Source organism: Mizuhopecten yessoensis, unplaced genomic scaffold (assembly GCF_002113885.1).
Source record: "Mizuhopecten yessoensis strain PY_sf001 unplaced genomic scaffold, ASM211388v2 scaffold8649, whole genome shotgun sequence".
In the NCBI taxonomy this organism is placed as follows: domain Eukaryota; kingdom Metazoa; phylum Mollusca; class Bivalvia; order Pectinida; family Pectinidae; genus Mizuhopecten; species Mizuhopecten yessoensis.
Window position 1 is genome coordinate 64161 of NW_018407653.1, and position 20121 is coordinate 84281.

A 20121-nucleotide genomic window follows, 5' to 3' on the forward strand; every position below is an offset into this window, starting at 1 on the left:
GATATTTTAAAAAAAGACAATTTTAACCACTTGTAATCCAATTGATTTAGCCTGAATCCCTTTGATAAAGCCTGACGCAATAACTAAATATGGCTTTTTTTACCCAGGTAGAATCGAATTTAATGGTAGGTTGCCTGTTGGAAATAATAAATGAATATTTCTGTTGTACGTAATATCAGAGTTTTTAATTGTTTTTGTACCAATGACGGAGTTTTAGAACGGAAACACTTTATTATATAAAACACCAAATGCGAAGCCTTGACCGGTAATATTCCACCAATAACAAGATAATATTACAGTTTAAATACATACAATAACACAAAACTACTGTTAATTAGTTTAATACTACACAATACTTAAATGATACAATATACAGTTTACATGAACCCCTTATGATACAATGTAACACAATTTAACTGCACAGTGACTCCATTAATATCTGCTCAACATAAGAAAAAAGACAATATTTCAAAACAACTAGGCTTTATGACTTCATAGATCTCTTCTGTATGGAACACTTTAAAACTTTAATCAATGAAATTAGGAATTTACAAAAAAACAGGACCTAACAACACATTTTAAAATGAGTTAGATGATAAAAAAAGGGATTAGAAGAAATAAGAAAGCACAAAATTACAGGAAATATGATAAGTTCAAGGGCAAAATGGATAGGGGAGGGGAAGAAACCAACCAATTACTTTTGTAATTTAGAATCTCGCAACTATACTAGTAAAATTATTCCAAATATAACCAAAGATGGTGTGACAATAACATCTGACCAAACTGAAATTTTGAAAGAAACTGAAATTTACTACAGAACCTTATACAAAGAACGCAATTCACTTAAACATGTTAATTTTGAATTACTGTACCCAAACTATCTGCCAATGAATCATTAAATACAGAAGGCTCACTTACTATAAAGGAATTAAAAACACACTTTTAAAAATGAAAAACAACCAAAGGCCTGGTTCCGGTGGTTTTACAGTTGAATTTTTAACATTATTTTGGAAGCAATTAGGACCATATATTTTAAGATCACTAAATCACAATTATAGTATATCCGAACTTTCAGTAACATAAACACAGGGAATTATAACTTGCATTCCAAAAGGTAATAAACCTCGTAATGAATTAAATAATTGGAGACCTATAACACTTCTAAATAATATCTATAAATTGGCATCTGGTGCAATAGCTGAGAGATACAAAAATGTTATAAGTAAATTAATCAGTAATACCCAAACTGGCTTTATTCCTGGTACATGTAGATATATAGGAGAAAACACGCGCTTGATTTATGATGTTATGCAGTATACAGAAGATAATAATATACCTGGACTATTACTTTTAATTAATTTTGAAAAAGCGTTCGACTCTGTGTCATAGAATTTTATCAGTAAAACTTTGAAGTATTTTAATTTTGGCCCGAACATTATCAAATGGATAATACTTTTTCAAAATAATACACACTCAGCAGTTAATTTCGGGGGGAATCTATCAAAACATTTCAATATAAAACGGGGCTGTCGTCAGGGGGATCCGATATCTTCATATATTTTCATTTGATTTGCTGAATAATTTTGAAAAATAATTAAAAAAAAAAATATCAAAGGAATAGTAATCAGGGAAAAGGAAATCCTCTTATCACAATTTGCTGATGACACGTCTGTTATTCCAGATGGTTCAAACAAATCTTTAGATGAAACATCAAAAGTTCATAACCACTTTGCTAGTATTTCTGGACTAAAATCATCTTATCTAAGACCTAAGTAGTACGGATTGGCAGCAAAAAATACAGCAAAAACCCTTTACTACAAATTTTGACTTAAAATGTGGAATTACACGCTTTGCCCTATTAGGCATAGAATACACAGAATTATCATAGAATACACAGAATTATCATAGAATACACAGAATTATCATAGATTACACAGAATTATCATAGAATACACAGAATTATCATAGAATACACAGAATTATCATAGAATACACAGAATTATCAAACTGAAATTTGACAAAAAGTCTTTAATATCTGTCTGGAACAAAAGAGTACTTACACCAGTAGGTAAAATAGTTGTTATCAAAACTCTACTAATATCTCAGTTTAATCATTTATTTATATCGCTTCCCAATCCTGATGACNATTATTGTGGAATCGTTATTTGATAAACAGAAAATAGCAAATATTGGAGTTGAGAAATTGAAAGAAATATTAAAAAATTGTAAAAATGTATTTTGGGAAGATGTTTTGGATGCCTGGTATAAAACTATCAATGCAAGCAAAATATACAAAACAAATATTAGTGAAAATCCAATATGGTTTAACAGCGAAATAAAAATAGATCGAAAAGTTATCTTCAATAACACATGGTACATAAAGGAGTTCATTTTATCCACAACATAATTAAAAAAGATAGATCTTTATACAGCTTAGAGGAATTTTGTGAAAAATTTAACATTCGTGCTAATTTTTTAAGTTATCAGAGTCTGAAAAATGTTATAGGTCAGTTCATAAGGAAGAACCGCCAAGCTTTCGATACAGAAAATAATATTATGCTACTAAGTATACCCATAAACCTCAAGTTAATCCTAGGATGTAAAAAAGGAGCTCGTGAAATATATACCATATTAATCAAAAATGAAGGTAAACCCACCGCCCAAAATAAATGGAATAAAAATTTCAATATTGACGTAGAAATATAAACAAATATCCTTTAAATACCTGTACCAATTCCAAACTACAATGGTAACAATTCAGAATAAATCATAGAATCCTAACCACAATTTTTTTTTTATTTCAAATTGGTAAATTTGATAATAATATGTGCACTTTTTGTAAAACTCATCCAGAAACAATAACACATATATTATGAGATTGTGAAAAGGTATCTAATTTGATAGAAAATATAAGAATTACTATTATTGCTAAAAAATCTTGGTCTTCGATTTAATAAAAAAATATTTATCTTTGGCAAGCAAATTAATAAATATACAAAGTTCAACTTGGATAACTTGATATTACTCAAGGTAAAAAAATTCATATATAAATCAAAATGCCTTGACATAAAACTCAATCTGAATGGTCTAACAAATCATATCTAATTCGAATTAAAAGCTCAAAAAAATTCTAATATCTAAAAGTAACATTAAAAATAAAAAACAGATTTACACACAAATACATCACTGGTCGCAAATTTAAAAATTAAAAGAAATTAATATAACATCTTTCTGACCTAGGTGTCTCTTGTCCTTGCTTTGTCCCACATGTCTTGTCCATTGTCTTTTGAGTGCATTTGTTTTTTGTCTATATACCTAATGTCACGAATACAATTTATGTATTAATAATTTATTTATTTATTAATTTGTTTGAGTGAGTAACTATAAGTATATGTGTGTCTGTGTGTTAATTCTTTTTTGTCTCTGTATATAGGTATACATGCTTCATAAATATTTATTCATAGTGAATTAAAAAAAATGAATAAAAAAATAATTAAAAAAATGCTCAACATAAGAAATAAGACAATATTTCAAAACAACTAGGCTATATGACTTCATAGATCTCTTCTGTATGTAACACAATAACACTTTATATCCATACATAGTCACATCAAAATAAATAGCATACCGTCCCTATTAATACATAGTCACATCAACAAATATAACATACCGTCCCTATCCATACCTAGTCACATCAACATATATAACATACCGTCCCTATCCATACATAGTCACATCAACATATATAACATACGGTCGCTATCAATACATAGTCACATCAACATGTATAACATACCGTCCCTATCCATACATAGTCACATCAACGTATATAACATACCGTCCCTATCAATACATAGTCACACCAACATGTATAACATACCGTCCCTATCTATACATAGTCACATCAACATATATAATTATAATATACCGTCCCTATCAATACATAGTCACATCACCATGTATAACATACCGTCCCTATCCATACATAGTCACATCAACATGTATAACATTACGTCCCTATCAATACATAGTCACATCAACATGTATAACATTACGTCCATATCTATACATAGTCACATCAACATGTATAACATACCGTCCCGATCCATACATAGTCACATCAACGTATATAGCATACCGTCCCTATCAATACATAGTCACATCAACATGTATAACATACCGTCCCTATCTATACATAGTCACATCAACATATATAATTATAATATACCGTCCCTATCAATACATAGTCATTCGCTACACCGCAACTTGATGTCCTTGTCTCGAACAAATCGCCATTTGTCGTAAACGTATTGACGGTATTTTTCACTTCTCAAGACAAAGATCATGGAATTGAAAATCGTGTTTAAAATTTCACAGAATATGCCGATCCCAATGTAAACATCGAGCTGTGTTGAAGCCTTCTCCTTGAAAGATATATTGCTGTTACTTTGTACGACAGCGAACATAATCTTACTGGGCAAGTTAAATAACAGAAATACTGACGCTACCATGACGAGGGTTACAGATCTACGCTTCTGTTCTTTGGACCAACCCGGTACTGTATTCTTCGTCTTTGACCTTGTGGGAAAATGTGAAAAAGGCTGAAGTTGATTAAAAACGTATCCCCTATCAACACGACTTTTACTTTCACGCTTGATGTTGAGTAAGGTTATGTTAGGTTCACAAGGATTAAGTTGATAGTTTGGTGATTTATTCTCGCCATCAATATCGCTATTTGTGTCGGAAGCGCCACGACGCAGATCTGACGTTTGTATCTGTTTAGATACGGCACCTTTTAAAGAGGATTTGAACAAAGCTCTGCTGTCCTCAGTGATCCCTAATTCTCTCTTGTCTCTTGTTACACAGTCACCCCGTCTTCCTAAATATTCTACTGTTGTTTCTAAGGAATTGTCGATGGATGTGACGTCACCGGTTTCCACCTCTTTTGCAATTGTTTCGGAGGACATATTTGCTACTGTACCGGTGATAAACTGACATAGGGGACGATTCACGGTGCTGCGGTTCGGTTGAGGACGTCTTAAATGGCCAAACTTCCTTTCCGTTCTGAATAAACCAAATACAGTTGCGATATTCAGCATCAAAACAACCACGATTGGGAAAATACCAAATATTGCTTGATAAATAGTATTGTACAATCTAAACAGATTTAAATTGTTCGAGTAGAGGTCGGTATATTCTGTTTCCATGGTACCGGGAGATGTCGAGTTTGTGATGTCCTCCTTTCGAGCAGCCTTCAGTCGTAATGACAATGGTACGGCCGTTACCACCACTACCGCGGTTCCGAAGACAACGGTTAATAAAGCCTGTCGCTTTGTCCAATGTGACCGGAAGTAGGATGACCTAAAAACAGCCACCGCCCTTTCTACAGAGAGCAAGGCCGTCAATAATTTACCGACCGAATTCGGTATTCCATATATACAATGAAAAAATACCGGCAGCAACAAAACTATTGCATCAGAGCCTTTATCTTCATCAAAGTATTGAATGTATCTAGAGACGCAACCTAGAAGGCAGAAAAAGTCATACATGAAATCGGAAACTGCGAGTGACACGAACAGTATGTCGGTAGTGGTCAGGTTGCGTCGAGCCCTGACAGCTTGTATCAGCACGGCGTTGACCACAAGCCCTAATATAGACGATCCTGGTATGAGGACCAGAAGCAGTACAACCCAAATGGCCAGCAGAGCCATGCTGATCGAAAACTTCACGCTAAATTTTCTGGTAATAATGTCGGTCACTTCTCTGCACTATCTTCCTGCTCTACCCAATTGTCGTTTGCATGACCTCTCGAGCGTGTCACTATCTGGACCTCTCGACCGTGTCACTATCTAGACCTCTCGACCGTGTCACTATCTGGACCTCTCGACCGTGTCACTATATGGACCTCTCGACCGTGTTACTATCTGGACCTCTCGACCGTGTCACTATCTTGACCTCTCTACCGTGTCACTATATGGACCTCTCGACCGTGTCACTATCTGGACCTCTCGACCGTGTCACTATCTGGACCTCTCGACCGTGTCACTATCTGGACCTCTCGACCGTGTCACTATCTGGACCTCTCGACCGTGTCACTATCTGGACCTCTCGACCGTGTCACTATCTGGACCTCTCGACCGTGTCACTATCTGGACCTCTCGACCGTGTCACTATCTGGACCTCTCGACCGTGTCACTATCTGGACCTCTCGACCGTGTCACTATCTGGACCTCTCTACCGTGTCACTATCTGGCTGGCATTACACGCGCTGTATCACAGTATTTTGTCCACTGGTTGTCTGTTTGAGCACAATTCGAATGAGAATACTATAACTCGGTCACTTCTCGGCACTATTGAATGGCCTCTCTACCGTGTCACTAACCGGCTGGCATTACACGCGCTGTATCACAGTATTTTTTTCCACTGTTTGAACGTCTACGTGGTGGTATCACTTATGTATCTACCGAACAGTCCTGCTCCATAGAGACAGTTCAAAGCTTTGAATTTAAGTTACTTGATAAAGCTTAGAAAGTATTTGCAGTTGACGTGTTATGCCACGCTTACGAATTAATTACAATACAAAAGCTCTGATAAAAAACGCAAGTATTAATATACAATCTGACTTCAGAGGCAGTGTACGGTACCTAATGAAACAATGTCAGTAATCTTATATCCAACATTTTAATCAGAAATAGGTGATAAGTGACATTTTCTATATACGTTCTCTGAAATGAAGCCAATTTGAAGATGACAAGAGCAGAAACACAGCCAACAAAATCGCCGGAGGTACAAAACCGTTATTTGATCTCAAAATCGATCCATTTATGTCAAGATACAAACAGAACTAAAGATTTACAGGGCGATTACTTCAAAAGTAGACTAATGAGATTTTTGTAAAAAAAAAAATGTATTGATACATAAAACTACAACAACAAAAACGTCCACTAACTCACATACATTGTGATGTCATTACCTCCATCATAATCATCATCATCATCATCATCATCATCATCATCATCATCATCATCATCATCATCATCATCATCATCATCAATGATAATTTATTTGATTAAAATCCGAATTTGTATCTGACGTGCATACACAATCAAAGAGAGTGTAGGAGATTTGGTTGCCTATTTGTATTAATAATGTCACCGTTTTGCGCGTAATATTTATCGTTAGCCAATAAAACATACCAGAATCAAACACAATTCGTTAAATAGCAAATTTGATATAAAACAAATGTAATGGGTTCTCAGTATATGCTTGTAGCTTCAAGCAGATCAGCCACGCAGTACACACATAACCATAGTTCCCAAGGTCCCGACACTGTACCTGCGCGTATTTTAGGAGAATAGGGAGGCAATGGTAGAAAAAGAATAGTAAGGACTAGGCAATAACGGACTAAAATATCTGAAAGTCAGATGAATTTTTTTTTGCTAAAAAGTCTCCTTCTTATATTTGTTTCTGTTTAGTCATATAAAACAGTCAAAGACAGAAATCAGGTAAAAAAAAAAAAAGTAAACGCCATCACTTAATTCTTCATTTTTTGATATTACGTCACAAAACTTCTAATCAAAATTTGACACGATAATTACATGGTCCTCGTGTGGATTTAGGCACAAAATACCCGATCATAAAACCGTGACCTACTTTCAACTATGAGCTAGGTTTTTGTTGTCAATTTTGTTATTATTACATAATACATCAAAAATATAAAGAAAGGTTGCAGAAATATCCTGCAGTTTTGACAAAATGAGACCATTTAGGAATTTGACCTCGACTCGTGTATGAAATCCATTCATTTGTAGACATTTCGGTATATTTTTTTTTTTTTTCATGCAAAATACTCCAATTCCATTGTCAATTCATTCTATTCATTCTGCTATGGGGAAAAAAAGTAATGACCACGCCCACCGGAACTACTTTTTGAAATGTCGGCAACTTCAAAGGAAACATGATGAGAGACCCCCGCTTTGATCACCGGGTGATTCCATTGGATTGCAATTTTCTGACGTGTGACTCAATGAATGTGCACATATTACAATTGAAATAAATGTAAAATATTATAAAAATAAAATAAAACTACCTGTCTCGGAATAAAAAATAAATAAAAAAGTTAAGGTATTTTTTAACATCGTCTGCTCATCAACAATGGCAGGCGCACCAACATTTAACATCGGCGAACCTGGTGATATTTTGGGGGGTTTCGGACAGAATTGCGACATTGATGAAGTGGAAAGACAGTTAATGGAAGATGATGAACTGAACAATATTTTGTTAGACTTATTTGACATCGGGAATTCTGCTAGTGCTTCAACACCAATATCGCCAGCTCAGGCAAGGACAGAAATGGCCTGAGCAATGGAAGCTACCAGGATGTCGAACAATCAAGCATCATCTTCCCTCTTTTTTTTTTTTTTTTTTTTTTTTTTTTTTTTTTTTTCTGTATTTTTGTTGTATTTTTTATTGAAAACTTTTAAAACTGGGCTATTTTTTTTCAGAATGGAACCGACAAATGGTGGGGGAGGATGTGGACCTTAGCTCCATAGGTGTAGATGACTTGTGTCTAAAACTACGACAATTCTTTGCAGAGGTCACACCAAAATGTTTTCAAGAATACCACAAAAATACGTTGGTAAATGTTCGAGCAGTCATTACCAGACACCTGAATGATATAGGCAGGTTAGATGTTGACATTGTCAAAAACAGATCATTTAAAAGTGCCAACACTTGACTTGACTTCCGGTTGCGAAGAGGAGAGCGACAGGTGTTTTTCGATTGAGCTCCGCCAATCCTCCCATGTTTTGCTATTTCCGTTACCCTCATGAATAATTTGTTGGTCTAAATGTTGTGTAACATATATATAATGCATTCTTGATACATATTTTTTGTTGTAGGACCGCACAGCGAAAACCTGACCCAGCATGTTAACCGTGCTAGTCAGGTAAATCCTTTAACAAGTTAGCTTCAGTATTTTTTCGTAGAACCGAAAATGTATTTCAAGTGTCCATATGTCGGTAACAATATATGTCTGAACAAAAGTTTTAAAAAATCTAGAGAAAGAAAAATTCTCCCTTCCTAGTGTCAATGCCAGGACTAGGTATCCTATTCTTATAACAGCCAGCAAAGGATATTCACTAAAAAATAGCAGTGGAACAGATTTTCCTTGCAAACTATGGGGACAAGCAGGAGCAAACACTAGTAAATTGGTCAACATACTACAGCGGAGAATAAGATGTACTGTGGAGAGGCATAGATCCGTGCTCTTCTACTTCTGGAATGGAACCTGTGATCTGACAGTTAAGGACAGGATGAATAAGTCTATAAATCTCCAATCTAGAGACAATGCTACAGTTGAACAAATTCTTCAGCAATATAGAGCAGCAGTGAACTTGGTAAAGAATACCCCAGGGGCAGACATCAAGTTCATAGATACCACCCACTACTCTATAGAAGTGTGGAACTTATTTAAGAACTCGCCAAATCAGTCGGATAAGGATGATGATCTTGAGCTTCGCCGCCAGGTTAACTTGCTGAACACAGGAATTAATGACCTTAACAAGGAATTACTTACTAGTGGCCTTCATCTGAACTCATGTCTGGTCAAAAGTCGTGGAGGAAAAAACAAACCATGTCGTTATGCGCATAATTTCAAACTTGTGCGCGACGGAATACACCCGGGACTAAGCCTTGCAAAAGCCTGGTCACTCATTCTCAAACTGGACATAGCTGCGCTCTGTTATTTTGTCCCACCAAGGAACGAAGACGGAATACAACTACATGCTGAAAATGAGCTCCTACAACAGGTCAGATACACATACCCTCAAATAAGTCGACGACTGTATTCTATATAAATAACTGGTAGTTAACTCTAACAGCATACTCATGGACATGGTCTAACCTGGCATGGAACCCGTCCTACATTATTTGAATCATAATATAAGGGAAAGCATAAACCCCAGCATGGAATCCATGCTAGGTGCCTACATTCTAACATGCTAAACCTGTATGGACTGGGATATTTAGTGTAGTATCAACCACCACGTCGCCCTGAAATTAATGTATGACTGAAATGGATCAAACTCCAGAAAATCCCTCAACTTCGATATGAGGCCAAGCCAGCTACTAGCCAGGGATAGTAGTACGCCAAAAACTTGCCATGTTAAAGGTGAAAGCCACATAGCCAAGAGATTCCGAACTGGACCTTCCCCAGCTAAACAAAGTAGTAGTACACATAAGTGTAACAACTGTAGCACCAGTACCCACAAGCCCACTTTGTGCTGCTCGGGATGTAAATTACCTTAATGCCAAACATGTTCCGGTCTACAAGTTACAGTATACCAATTCTTTACTAAGGGAGATAATCAAAACTGCAGAAGGTCGTGCAACAGCTGCTCTAACACACTGCCTACAATGGAAAATATAGCAGCCACCCTATCTAGATTGGAAGTACAAAAAGAACAGCGTATGACCAAGCTAGAAAAGAAAAATTGAAACCATTGAGATAACAAATAAGGAAAACATCAGAAGTGAGGTCAGCGACTTGAAGAAAGACGTGGTTGAAGAGCTTCGAGCAGAAGTTGACGCAATGGTCGACCATCGCACCAAAGAGCTGGAGCAGAAGCAAAATAAAGAGTTGAATATCATCCTTATTCGCGTGCCTGAAAACACTGAGCAGGATCAAATCATTTCTAAAGAAATGGATGCAGCGACCATCAGAAAGCTTGCTTCAACATTAGATGTTGACAATCTTGAGTTGGTAACAACTTACAGAGTGGGAAAATAGTCTGAAGATAAGGTCAGACCAGTCGTAGCCAAGTTGGGCAATAGGAGCCAAAGGAAGACCCTTCTAGAGAATGCTAGAAAAATATCAGCAAAAGCAGAAGAACATCTCCGTAGGGTGATTCTATTTAGGGACTTAACAAAGGAGCAAAGACAAGAACAGCAAGATAAGAGAAGAAATAGACGTATAGTTGCAATACCAAGCGACGGGACAGTTGGGCTGGGAGTAGATCCCATGGAAGTTGAAACCATAATAGATGCCCACAGTGAGACAAACACCAATAATTTGAATGTTGGGGTAGAAGATCGTACTATTGGTGATATGAGCCCAATCTCCAATATGGTCATAAATAGTCAGTTAACCGCTATAAGAAGACCACCCTCTCGCCAGGAATCAATGATTGACCCCGATGATACCGTAATCGGTGGTATGCCAATCTCACAACAGTCCGGGGATGCAAATAGTCTCTCGCACAACTCCCTTAATCCATAAGATGACGGTTTTAAAATTTTAAACACGGACGGCCTAAATGTTTTTTACACTAACGTGGACACGCTGACAGTCCCGAAGATGGAAGAACTAAAACCTGTTGTTGAAGAAACAAAGCCCGATATTATCGCAATAACTGAGATACTCCCCAAAAACACACTATATTCGATCCTTGGGCCAGAACTTTAAACCTAGAAGGATACAATCAGTTCAACAATAAAGAGAAAGATTTCCGGAGAGGTGGGCCATCTATATAAGGGACAATTTAGACGTAATCAGTTTGGATGACAAGTTGAATTATCAAGAAGCTGTATGGTGTAAAATAACACTCAACAAAACTGACTCCCTCCTATTGGGCTGTGTATATAGGAGTCCCAATTGTGATGGAGAGAACTTTACCCAGCTCAGTGAAATGTTTAGAAAGGTTAATTCAACCACACATTCGCACCTTCTCATCTTAGGAGACTTTAACTTTAAGGAAATCAACTGGAAGGAAAATACTACTGATGTCAATGAACAACATGTATCGTCAAAATTTTTAGAACAAACCCATGACTTCTTTCTATATCAACATGTGTTACACCCTACAAGACTCAGGGAGGGAACTATTCCATCAGTTCTAGACCTCATACTCACAAATGAAGAGAACATGATTGATAATCTGGAATATAAAAGTAGTATTGGACCTGGTGACCATCTATCGTTAATTTTTAAATTTATATGTTACACTGAAGACAAAGTTGGAGAAAAACCAAGACTAAACTATTTTAAAGCTGACTATGCAGCTATTAGAGAGGAGCTTTCAAATGTAGAGTGGGATGTCATGAATACTATGGATCTAACCGAATCCTGGGAATTCTTAACTGAAATAATATCTAAAGTTGTTAAACAAAATATACCAGTGAGTAAAGGACGACCAGGAAAAGGAAAGGACCACCATGTTCTCGACAGGAAGACTCTTGAAGCAGTAAAGACCAAAAGGAGAAAATGGAAAACATATGTACACTGTAAAACTGCTTCAAACTTCAAATCCTACCAAAGAGCAAGGAATCAAGCAACAAGGGCAATTCGTAATAACACCTACCATCGTGAGGAATTGTTAGCTGTTAAAAAATAAAAACTGAACGCAAACTCTTTTGGAAATATGTCCGTAACAAAGCTAAGACAAAAGAGAAGATAACACAACTGGACAAAGGGAACGGAGAACTCACAAAAAATGACCAGGAAAAGGCTGAGGTTCTAAATAACCACTTATAATAATAATAATAATAATATACAACATTTATATAGCGCCCTATATAATTTGTAAAATTACTCTAAGTCGCTTTACAACATATGGATAATAGTAATGGTTATAACAACAAAGGCTTGTAATCACTTTCATACATTTAACAAGCAATGTGCACATAATTGAACAAATAAAAGGGTGGTATTTACATGACGTCTTTGCAAAGATTCTAAAATGCAGACGTGAAGAGGTGAGTTTTTATGTCCCTCTTGAACTTGGCCAGGGTATTTGACTTCCTAATAGCAGATAGTAAGCTATTCCACAACGTAGCCGAAACCCTCCCAAAGCATCTGTTTCCGTAGGTCACAGTACGAGATTTTGGGACACACAACAAAGATTCTGACTCCGANTAAGAAACAATTTATACAAAGATGGGGATGAAATTGGCCTCATTTATATATCATATAAATGACGGCCTGAAACATAATCGTATACACTTGTACAAATGTAAAATGGACAACAATTTTCTGTCAATTTGATAAAAAAAAAAAGGGAGGAAGAGGAAGGAAGCGGCTTGTGATTGATATCAGGAATAATAGCTCCTACTTTCGGAATGATTTTGTTTCTGTAAAAAAAAAAAACGGCTGGCTTGCGTGTTACATCCCAATATTATTGTGAATGTATGCCAGTACGAGTGACTGCCCTAGGCCTTGTCCCTAACAGTAAAGGGAACTAAAACTGATCAGCGCTAAACGATAGGATGCAGGTATTGTTCGTGTATATGTATCTCTCTGTGATTAAATAATTGTTTGTTTGAGTGAGATTACGGTTTCGCTACGCTTATGGCGATATACAGAGGGTACATGTACCTAGGGAAACGACATCGAAAATAAGATAGGAGGGACAATTAAATACTAGGTCAAAAGTGTTTCAATATGGGCAGCTGAGTAATTTAGTTTTCGTCCATACAAGATACAATAATTTGTATTCAACGTCGCATATTAAACAATAAAACATTAGTATTGAAGTGTTATTCTTGCGACAAACATGGGGTATAATAACAATCACCTACATGTAATTACAAAGGCTAATTAAATGACAAACAAATATCAGAGAGTGTACACGATCAAAACTGCACATACATGTTGTTCCTTTGGCAGAAAAAGATCTTATTCTGCAAAGGGGCCTAAAATTGGTAACCAGTTACTACTTGGAGTGGGAATCAGTTGATTTATTCTTTCCTGAACGTGTACAGGTTTGTTGGAGTAACAAAAGAAATTGAATTCGGGTACATTGTAATCGTGAGTTAGATCAATAGTCTAGTTTCTAACATCGATATCGAGAATAAGGCCTAAGAATCGTTAAGGAAACCGAGTTCATAAAAAAAACAAATCCGGAAAGAAGGAGTCGTAGACGTAGCGTTCCAATAAAATTAAGACTAGACTTGTAATTCCGCACCTCTACGATACACTCCAATACAATATTTGTATTACAAGTTTACAATACTTGTATTGGTGTGAATCGTAGAGGAGAGGAATTACAAGTCCAATTTTAATCAGATTGAGGTGTTAAGGATAGAATGAGCTCAGAACATGGTTATACCGGAAAACGGGAACACATGAGCCCGGGAAGGGCTGTTCTGGAAGAATAAATACTTATAAGTGTTGTTAGGCTACGAACAACATAGGCAAATTCAGAAAATCCCGACTTAATATTAAAAAGTGTCACCAATATACAATTACGTAGAAATTACTGCCTTAGTGGTAAGTATACGTGACAAATGTATGTAGCAATTCAGATACTTGTCACTGGCTCTTGAGAAGCGCATCGACTATTTTGATGGAGAAAAAAAAAACAGTTTGTTTTAATCCGAGATATGTATGTCATTATCATCTATATACTACTTTATACCACCTTTCGGTAGCATGATAAATTCATTTTCATTGGTTGTTAGTATGAGAAGAAGTTGAGAACGGATTTTACCATTCCTAGCACTTGGGAACGTATTTTCTGAAAAAAGAACGTCTGCTCGCGCCAGATGACGTCCGAAACCGGAAAGAGTGTCCACACAAAAGTGACCCGCGTAAGAAAATAGTCTGTCTTAAACATATCAATACAAAGTTACGGGAAAAGATTGTGAGAATAACAACTCCGTTTCAGGTGTAAATGTGCATATGGAAAAGTCAATGACGATAGGATTGTCTTAAAAATAAAAATAAATCAACGTAGTTAAGGTTCATTGTATTCCTTCGCGCAAAACATCTATTTGTTTACGTCTGTCAAAGGCGATCGTTGACCATATTGAGCTTAGAAGTCATTTGTAAAACATGTTGTTTATTTGAGTTTTTTAAATGGAGAAACATATAAGGTAGTAGTATATAAATGATAAATAGTTTATCATACAGTATTTTCAGAGTTTGTCGTTCGAACAATTTTCTCATCGCTCGCACGTGGATAAAATATCGAGTCCACCTGCGGTGGCCTCTCAAATGTATCTCGCCATGAGAAAATTGTACACACGACAAACTCTGAAAATACAGTGTGATATTCTATAAGTATCAATTTTGTTTTAATTAAAAATACAAGCCTTTTTTTCTTTTCTTACAAATAAGCATATCGTTCACGCTCAATTTGGAAGCTGAGTTTCCTGAAATGTATAGGTGGTAATGTGCATCAAATACGATTTCTACTAGGGTGGTTCTCAATTAGCGTGGATCAGTCAACTTAACGTTTCACAAACGGGTGTGTAAAATCGTCAGCATTACACGTACAATTGCTAACTTAATTCATTAGAACAAACTCTTATGTTACGGTTGTTGAGTAAAATAAAAATTTCAGTATTTAAGTCAAAACATGATAAGATACAAGTGTTTACTTAGGAGTGGTGAAGCTGCCATGTTTGTAGATGTTCTCCGTGATAATGTTAGTATTAGGTATCCCTGCTAATTACTCTGCTTACGGCATCATGTTTAACACTCCTTTCCTCCATTCATCTCTCACAAATTGATAAAATGCACAAATAGGGATCGAATGGACCATTTGTACAATAAATCGCGCGCACAGCGTCAATTAGTTGGCAGTATGGTAGGACTAAAACCATTACTAACACATTCAGATTATAATTTGACATTTCACGCCTTCTCCTCTCGTCCGCCAGGGTTTGATAACAAGGTATTGTATAAATGCGCAGACACCGCCAGCAGTGACAGGGCGCGTATGATTGCCTCAGTCTCCTTAATTAATTGGCGATTTTGCTGCAAAACTTTGATGCCCAAGGGGACTACAACTCTGCAGCTCTTTCAGCCAATTACAAGCTGCTACACGAGTCCCTCGCTTAGCGACAAGTGATGATGTTATCGACATTTACACAAAAATCGAGTGGACATCACAATTGTTGTAATACTGTTACTACAGTAAACTGGTTGAATCGCTTCGGTACTGTGAGACATGATTACATTGTTGACATAATTGGTATTACACTACTTACCTTTGTTTGTTTTTGTAAAAAGTACGTGTAATAATATTTTATAATGATATTGTTATCCCGATCTATTTTCTGACATAAAAACTGTTTGTTTTGATTAAGAAACAAGGCATCAGGACGTTTTAAGGTAAGCCCTCCTTCAGTGATATTTGTGTTAAATTTAACATCTTTATTCCAAAACCATCACAACACTGTCCAAGGAAAAGGAACACTCCCTAAAACACATGACAACCCGAGAACTGTGTTTGAACTAATGTGTCGAGAACATCAGCACCCTGATAAGGTCCTGACATTTCGGAGGCATTGCTTTTGAGCCGCGCCAAACATTTTATACATAGCTTTTAACAAGTAACATGTACATTCTTTCTTCAAAGTTTTATCCAAAAATTTCTTTAAAGACAGAAAGGATAAATGCAAACGGTACGTTTTTGTATAATGTGTTATCCCTCAAAATTTATAGTCTTAATTAAATCGGGTGTTAGAAACAGAGCAACTCTTTCATTTTACTTATCAAAATAAGATATAATTTTATCTTGAACATGCCATTATGATATGGACCTTTGCGCGATTGCACCTTTAGGCCGTTTTTCTAAATACAAATTATTTCTTAACATTTAAATTTTGTTTGCTTGAACCCATTGACGAAAACGACATTCATTTTTGCATAACACAGGTGACCTCATCACTGCGTATTGGTACACTTCAATGACGTAGCACAGGGCGTACTTGGTTCACGTCCGCCGTGATGCAGTCCTCGATGTAGATTTGTTATGCCTAATATGAGTTAACACTTAACATGATTGGCTTGATTTTTAAGTTCATATAAGGTGTGAAAAGTATGTGATAATAGTAAACGACTTGTATAAACTCTAAAAATTAAATTGTGAAAATGGAACTTTATTTTGGTTGTTTTACATTTTCCCTCGAAAACACGTTGTTCCCTCTACTGCGTTGCCCCCGTGTATAAATAGGGGGAAATACCTGATATTTTTTTTTATTCATGCTTGCATCGGAAAGTTCGAAGCTTTTAAAAATGTAAATAATAAGGAATGAAATTATTTTTTGCAACATTCATGAGGTCATAAAATGATTCATGGAATATGTCAAGAAAGCCAATGTTGTTATGACCTCATGAATGCTGAAAATGTGTACAGTGAGTATTTCCTAATAATAAAACTTGAAAATAGTCATAAGATATCGTATACAAGCTTGATAATTTGCACTTTATAATTATAATGTTTATAAATAGGTAATCAATGAAATTACCCTGTAAACATAATCCCTCTCGATATACAATGTTATGATATAGCATGCCATTATTGTTACCTTGCAAAAACACTGCTTACTTTATACTGTTAAATTACTGTTAACGGTATTAAATGATCATATTGATTACAGTTTGAATTGTCATATTGTTTATTACAACGAATTGTCAAATTGTTTATTACAATTGATTGCCAAATTGTTTACTATATTAAATGGCATTTTTTATCATATTGAATTATCATGTTGTTTAATGTATCAAATGTATTATGTTGCTAACTGTATTGAATTATCATAGTGTTTACTGTATTGAAAAGTCATATTGTGTATAACAATTAAATAGTTTACTATATAGAAATGTCATGTTGTTAACTATCTGAAATGTAATATTGTTTACTTTATAGAATTGTCATGTGGTTAATTGTACTTTAATGTCATGTTGTTTACTATATAGAATTTTCATGTGGTTAACTGTACTTCAATGTCATATTGTTTACTATATTGAAATGTCATGTTGTTTACTATATAGAATTGTCATGTTGTTAATTATACTTCAATGTCATGTTGTTTACTATATAGAATTGTCATGTTGTTAATTATACTTCAATGTCACGTTGTTTACTATATATAATTGTCATGTTGTTAATTATACTTCAATGTCACGTTGTTTACTATATATAATTGTCATGTTGTTAATTATACTTCAATGTCACGTTGTTTACTATATATAATTGTCATGTTGTTAATTATACTTCAATGTCATGTTGTTTACTATATAGAATTGTCATGTTGAAAATTATACTTCAATGTCATATTTTTTACCATATAGAATTGTCATGTTGTTAATTGTACTTCAGTGTCATATTGTTTACTATATAGAATTGTCATGTTGTTAACTGTACTGCAATGTCATGTTGTTTACTATATAGAATTGTCATGTTGTTAACTGTACTTCAATGTCATGTTGTTTACTATATAGAATTGTCATGTTGTTAGCTATACGTCAATGTCATATTGTTTACTTTATATAATTGTCACGTTGTTAGCTATACTTCAATGTCATGTTGTTTACTATTTACAAATGTCATGTTGTTAATTATACTTCAATGTCACGTTGTTTACTTTATACAAATGTCATGTTGTTAAGCATATAAAGGGCCATACCGGTGAACAGTATTCTGGTTATAGAGAAAGTCTTGTAACGAGGTTGTCTCCAGATTGATCAGTCATACATTACCACTGATACAGAACCATTTACAGTAAAACACTTGTTGTAAGATTGCGTTAACCATCACCCAACTCAGCAGATTTTCTGTAATAGCGTTACATGCCTTCTCTCTTTTTGAAATAATGACTATCTCTACAAGTTTGAACTATCTGAAAAATGCTGGTATGTTTCAATAGAAAAGCGACCACAGTTCACTTTTAATATTAAATTATACATTTGTCGAGTATATTTATGTTTAATTTCTTTTTCATTTTACATTTTTTTTTATCGACTATTTATTGAACCTCATGAATTCTCGTCTGTTGATGGGCTGATAAACATATAATAATAAATCAATTAAAGTTAACTGCTTGAATATCGCATCGTTAAGAAGTTTGTTCTATTAAATCATGCTATTTACGTTATTGAATTGTCATATTGTTTGCTTTAAACAAGCCATCACCGAGGTCGGGAACTGTATCAGCACCTCTATAGTATATGTTTTTGTTAAGGAAGGGGTGCCATTTGTTTGTGTTATGTGTCCGATTTCAATGGTAGTTATATAGCTTGAAGTTGCTAGCAGTCATGTTAGAAAGAACATATGTTTCAGATGACATTTAGACAATACTCTAAATATATGAAATGTACTGATACATTGATTTGCGTTTCGTTCCAGGTCCGGTAGTTTGGTGTGTTTAGTTGTAGCCCCCCAGGGGTTGTTATTATTATATTGAAAGGTCACACTGTTTACTATATGTATGTTTAACTGTCATACTGTTCACTAAACTTGAATTATCTCGTTGTTTACTATATCTATATAATATCAAGCTATAAACATTGTATAATACATTGTATAATACATTGCCATTTTGTTTCCTATCTTAAATTGTCTCGCTGTGTACTATATCTATATATATCAAGCTATAAACATTGTATAATACATTGTCATTTTGTTTACTATATTGAATTGTCTCGTTGTGTACTATATCTATATATATCAAGCGTTCTGATATTTAGACTATCAGCGTTCCTTGTCCGCGATGCACTCAGCTTAATTGCTGCCTTCGGCTGTCTTTTGCCGAGGGGACTATTGGTTTTATATAATAGCTATATTTTCAATTATAGTATATCAGTTCTATCTTCTTGTAATATGATGTATATGTACATGTAACTGTTTTGTTTCACTGTGTCTTGATAAAGGAGCGGATCGCTCCGAAAATTTGACAGCCTAAACTTGTCCACACTGTTGGAATTACTTCTTTGCCCCATATATATATCAAGCTATATACTACATTGTAAAATACATTGTCATTTTGTTTACTATATTGAATTGTTATATAAGTATTATTTACTTTGTTTAAATAACAAGGGAATTTGCAATAATGAATTATCATATTGTGTACTATATTTATACAGGACCAACAGGGCGGTGAAGACTACGTTTTTCTGTTCATCGTCAAGATTTCATTGAGAAATATGTTCTTCCCGTGCCTGATACGAAGGTCAATGCTTTTGTGATGCTAGCAAGTGTGCCCTGTTGCCATGCTGTGCCTTTTTGTCAAGTTGTGCCTTGTTGTCATAATGTGCCTTGTTGTCACGTTGTGCCTTCTTTTAACGTTGTACATACTCCTATGCTTTCAAATCGTTGGATTTCACTTTGATAA